General features: G+C 37.3%; 1 protein-coding gene across 2 annotated transcripts in view; it reads right to left on the bottom strand.

The window, feature by feature from the left end:
• Positions 1-6,000, bottom strand: part of LOC122070887 (PRA1 family protein H) — a 93,830-nt gene that overhangs the window by 55,608 nt on the left and 32,222 nt on the right. The window lies entirely within an intron of this gene.

Below are 6,000 nucleotides of genomic sequence, written 5' to 3'. Positions count from 1 at the left end.
CCACAAGAAATTAATAAAGAAGAAAAAAAAATCTCTCGATCGAATTAATCATCTGCACTCAGGCCTTGTTGAGCAAGAAAACTCTCATCACTTAGCTTGGTAGTATTGATGGTGTAAGCCGCCTCAAGAAAACTCTCATCACTTAGCTTAGTAGTATTGATGGTGTAAGCCGCCTCTTACAGCGCTGTGAGGGTCTACTCGTCCAGAAGAGAAAGCGTGTGATGAACATCACCATCGCGATATCAGGCTTGAACCATCCATTGTCAGGCGACAAACCTTTTAAAACCCTCATTCAACCTTCGCGTGTTGTTTCAAGGCTTACCAGCTGTGGTGGTTGCTGAGCTTGTTCAAATGGAAGCAAGCAAAAAAGAGATTATAGGTGGTCGATTGGTCGAGACCGAACACAAATGCAAAAATCCCCAGAAAGTTCCACCACCCATTAGGAATGAGTTGTGGAGGGATGATACCAAAGTTGGTGAAGACCTCACTCAGCAAGGGGTGAACTGGAAATTAGAATCCACCGCTGAAGAAATCCTCGTATAGACACAACTCATCGCTGATCGAGTTACAAGCCTTCTCTTCTCATCCGTAGAAGAGACTCGTAGGGTGATCAAGTCAGGAATGTGATAGGTCCTCCTAATCTTGACCAAGTCTCCCTCGACCAGGTGGCTATGGAAGTTCTCTACCTCATAGCATAGCGCCAAGAAGCTAGTAAAGGCAACACCAATCTTCCTGAAGACGCCGAGAACTACTAAACTAGGCCCCGCCATTGTAGATGAAGCCATGATGGGAATGGCGGCAGGAATAGACCCTTTCCCACCCCCTAACGTGCTCTCCGCTAAAGATGTAGGAGGAAAGGCGAAGATAGATAAGTAAGACATCAATGTGAGATTTGAACCTAATAAATGCATTAGTTTGACTCCTCAACACACAACCGACGACATGATTGGTGACATGGCACCTTCCCATTCATCAACCTATTAATAATGAATCTTTCAATCAGAAAAAGGCTATCGTCACCTAAGCACATGTCTAAAAAACCCACAAAGCATTAATGGCAACGGTTAAGGGGAGCCTGCTCAGTGGCAAAGACAAGTAGGACATCAACGCTTGGTGAGTAGTCACTCCTAATGGCTTAACACCTCGCAACTGGATGTTCGGGCAACCGTGATGGGCCATGAACTATGCTAGCTACCAGAATGTTCGATCGACTTCATCCAAAAGTTGGTATAAGGGAGGACTACTCCTCCAAGCGGCCACAAGTGGCTTGGTAGGAGTGAGGCATTCTATTATGACAAAAAGTACTCACCAATACTGATGTGACACATGGACCTGGTTTGAACCTATTCAGGATCAACTGGTCTTGGAATCAGGAAATCTGATTGACAGGTTCAACCCTCTGATACAAAGATGTATTTACGTTTGTGGATTGGATGCTGAGGACCGAGCAATACTCCTATAACCATGACCTAAATTATGTATGCTATAGCTGTCTTATATCCATAGGCCATTCACAGAGTGATCGAGGCATGTCACACATGTGGGTCGTTGAACTAGCATCTGGGCCACATCCTAGTGAACTAGCCACATCCGAGTCACTAGGGGCAACAATCGAGCTACTGAGTTGCAACTGCATCTATGGTATTGGCAGTTAGAAGGGTGATCTGCCACAAGGCGCTTGGTAGATGTAGCTCGGCAACCAAGCTACTGAACCACCACCGCTTGACCATCATCACTCGGTTAAAGGAAATTCACTCCTAGTTAAACACATAACCTCCAAGCAAAGAGGAGATCTGTCTGTATCATGATAGGCCACTTACAAGGACTCTTAATCTTCCCTATAAAGAATGGGATCTTCCTCATCATGCGGGATTTATGGGGTTCTCATAACCGAGATATCTTCTAGATACGCACTCTCCAAGTGTAATTCTTACTATACTCGGACTCCTATCAGAATTAGAAGACAGGCCTAATTGGAACTCTCCATTGCCGCCACTCCACATGTATAAATATCTAGGTAAGCCCCCCTTCATAGGGATTGAAATCTTTTATTTACTGGAATTATTGTTTTCAGAGAGATATTACTTAGGTATCGGAGAGTCCCCCGTCAGAACAACTCAGTGCTCACTCTCTTGTGTTTGTTCTTCTGTGCAAGACGTACCAAAGCCTAGGGCCATTTCATGCCGCAACATATGTCTTCTCCATTATAATTTATGAAATTAGAATAATAAATTTTGGTGTACTTTGTTCTTTTAAATTTGTTTTACTTTTTAAAAAATTTTTTTTTTTTACTCTTGATGTTCAATGTATTAATTGTTCACTATTGTAGAATTGGTTTGTGCGGAATTATTTTTATTTTTTTGTATACTGATCAATATGTGAAAACAAGTGTCCAAAGATTGAAAATCTTAGCTAAGCCTTAAAAATTAATATTTTGTGGATTATATAACTAAGAAAAATGTTACTTCACTATGGAAGAGAACCCAATCTCATAGCGGAAATATTAGATTGAGTCTCTATTGTGTTCAAAATCATTGTACAAAAATAATTACTTGGGAATGAAACGATTTACTTGAGAATTGCAATCGAAGTTTACCCTCTAGGTAATAGTTATTTCACACTTGAGCAACCTTAGGAATCAAATCCTTTCAACACTTTGAAATTGTAATCCACGTTCAGTTGGAGAAGAGCATCCACCATCAAAGTCTAGGGTTTCATAAACCCTAGTTTTCTCTTTCACACACACTCACACACTCACACTCACACTCACAAAGGAGAGAAGGGAGGGAGAGAGAAAACGTGGGAGGGGAGAGGGGAGTTTCCAAAAAATCTATGGCTCTCTCTCTCCTTTATCCTTTATATAATAAAATCACTTTTATGGTTTCCTCTTTTAGTCTAATCTTTTTTTCCTAAACAGAGAAGGTCAAATCTTGCGGCAGAGAACAGTTTCCAAGATTGAATAACTACTTTTCTTTTAAAGTGGGAAGTGCTAGGATCTAAAAGGAATTGCTATCTTTCTTATTACTGGTGATAAAACAATCAAATTATGTTTTATTCACTGTCATAAATAAAAAGATAATTAATCATTATTGTCATGCAATATTAACTCATTAATTTGAACATAAGACCTTCCACTTTTTCAATATCCCATAATGAGCTAGAGGGTATATAATTTAATATGCCTAACCCCAATTCATTGTATATGTATATTTTAGAGGTGCTGTAAATATGATTGGATGTCAAAAAAATATTTCAAATAAAATATTATTTTTATATTAGAAAATAATTCTGTTAAAAAGTTACAAAATTGACATTGGTATTCTATTTTTGTTCGATTAAACATAGACATTATTTCTCTTTGATATTCCCCAATTATGGATAATGGATCCTATGTTGACGATCTCTTTCATTAACAATGTAGGACCACGTGCCCAACTTACTGATATATAGTCCGTTAGACGTCAACCATTGGTTTTCCAAAACAAGTGATACAATAGTGCAATAATAGGATCTCTTAGGTCAAAGACAGTATTACATGCGAGATTCTTACTAGATTCTTTTCTATACACACATAGTATGTGTACTTGGGCCACTCATACGGCGGTGTTTAGTGCTATTCACTGCTTTCAGTGAAAGTTGAATGGTTCTCATTCAACCCCGGTATGACCCAATCCATATGTTTGTAGGGTCAGTATGAGCCCGTGGGACTAGTTAGGCCAAAGGCTTGGATACCAGTTGTTAGCAGGAGAAAAAAAACATAGTATGTGTACTTATATTTATGTACCAGAATCACATCCCTGGTAATATACAATTTAACGACCATATAAAAAAGATATCCAGTACTTTCCCTAGTTGAGAGCATTTTTGGATAAAAACTCATTAAATAACTTACAAGCCTAATAAATAAATGTCATCCAAAAATTATATTAAGTAGCCTTATTAATAAATCGGATTTGATGGACATACATATACAACATTCACAACCTCATCGAGATTAGTTTTCTGTGATCGTGTATAAATTTTTGTAAAATAGCAAAATGATATGTTAATTCTTACTGAAGGATAGACATTGGACAACCTATATAGATACTTGTCAAATTTTGAACTCTAACTCAATCGTACACTCCCTTGTTAACTAGCATGCATCCCTATATACGTTATGCACAATACCCTGACCAATATTGAAGACTGCCATTGTCATGGTACTAGTAATTGAAATTGACTAGTTGGAATCAGTTTGAACCCTAGATATTTGAATTAGAAAGAAGAAGCAGAAATTTCTTAAAATTTGGGATAATTTAGAGTTTTTTATTCAATAAACTAAGGTTTTTGCCAGAAGAGGTAAGTTTCACTATTTTTATGTTATTTTATTAATTAAAATAAGGAAATGATGAAAAATATAAAGAACAAACATTAAAAAAAATGTCGGAATTGAGATAGGTCTCGACTGATTTGATTAATTTTGATCCAAATTAGTTAATTCAACTGATCCAATTACAATTCCTATTCCTTGAACCACACACCTATAGTCCCAGATCTTCAAAATATTTATTTTCTATTGAGCAATTTTTGTTTGGATTGAAACTTGACATATGAATAAAGGACATAGGGTTTATTAAAAAAAAATATGAACCCCACTTGACACACATTTTTGGGTATAGCTAGTTTGCACCACTCTCTAATAATTAGTTAGATTTTTTTTTTAAGAGAAAGTTTTCCTATACCAGTAGCATAGGGTTTAGACTACAACCACCATCCTAGGGTTTTAAAACATTCTCCACCTATTGGACAAAGTCTGTAATATCCTCTCATGTTTTGCGATACCTTCTCTTATCCATCTAAAAGGTGAAATAAAGGAATTTCCCTTCACCACCATGGATTAAGGAAAATTCATTCATTTTTTTTTCTCAATTCTCTTTTCATAGTTACAAAACAACCTACACTATCTAAACATTAACTATACATAGGGTAAGGAGGATTTGTTATCCATCAATACAATTACAAATTTAATGTTTTGAAGATTTTTTTTTTAAGATCATTATCACATAATCAACACAGCTTTGCACTTGTCTTTATCACTATAGCTAGCACTAATTAGGTAGGTTAGATAACCATTAAGCTATTTCTATATAATCATTCTAACAATTTTAAAAGCAAAGTTTTTGCCTTGTAGTGATGGCTACGCTAGTATCCTATCTGAACTCTGAAGTGAACTTCACACATGAAATTTCTATAATTTATTAAGAAGGGGTTACACCATTTATTTATTTATTTATTTTTAACAATAGGAAAAAGGGAACTGACTGGGCTGGGAGGGTAGATTAAGACAACTCGACAATCTATGCAGAGTTTAGGAGGTTCAAAATCTAGCTCGAACCGATGAAACTGAATTGAAACAACATGGATATATTGGATCATATTTTGGGATGGGGTTTTATGAAACTAAAATCAAATTGTACTGAATAAAAATCGACAAGGCAGAGTGTGATACTCTACTTTCTAAACCCGGTCTAATTACTCGTATTGACTTGGTTTGGTCATACAAGGGCTGAACCAGGGAGAACCGATGCAAGTACCAAATGGAATATGGTAGCAAGAGTGACCTTGAACTTTGGTTGGCCCAACAAGACTGAGTGGGTACACAGTGTAATATGTGCACCCAAGCCTTGCACTTGCACACACCATGAGGCCATGTACAAGGATTAAAGGTACGTACTAGTATTTGTGGGTGCTTACGTAATTTAATTATGTGTGGGAGTTTATTCCCATTGAACTTAACTGGAACACTAACAAATGGGCTAACTGGAAGGTATGCCACTGGGGGGCTAAGATACCCACCTGAGATACCCACTAGAGATGTACCCACCTGAGATACCCACCTGATATATACCCACTTGAGAGACACCCACCTATGACTAAAAGATATTTTGGGGGCCCTGGTATAAAAGGGAGATATTTATTGCTTTCCTCCCTCATTAATGCTAGTTGGTTGGTGGGAGA

The sequence above is a fragment of the Macadamia integrifolia genome, unplaced genomic scaffold (assembly GCF_013358625.1).
Source record: "Macadamia integrifolia cultivar HAES 741 unplaced genomic scaffold, SCU_Mint_v3 scaffold_138A, whole genome shotgun sequence".
In the NCBI taxonomy this organism is placed as follows: Eukaryota; Viridiplantae; Streptophyta; class Magnoliopsida; order Proteales; family Proteaceae; genus Macadamia; species Macadamia integrifolia.
This window is presented reverse-complemented; position numbering and strand designations above follow the sequence as displayed.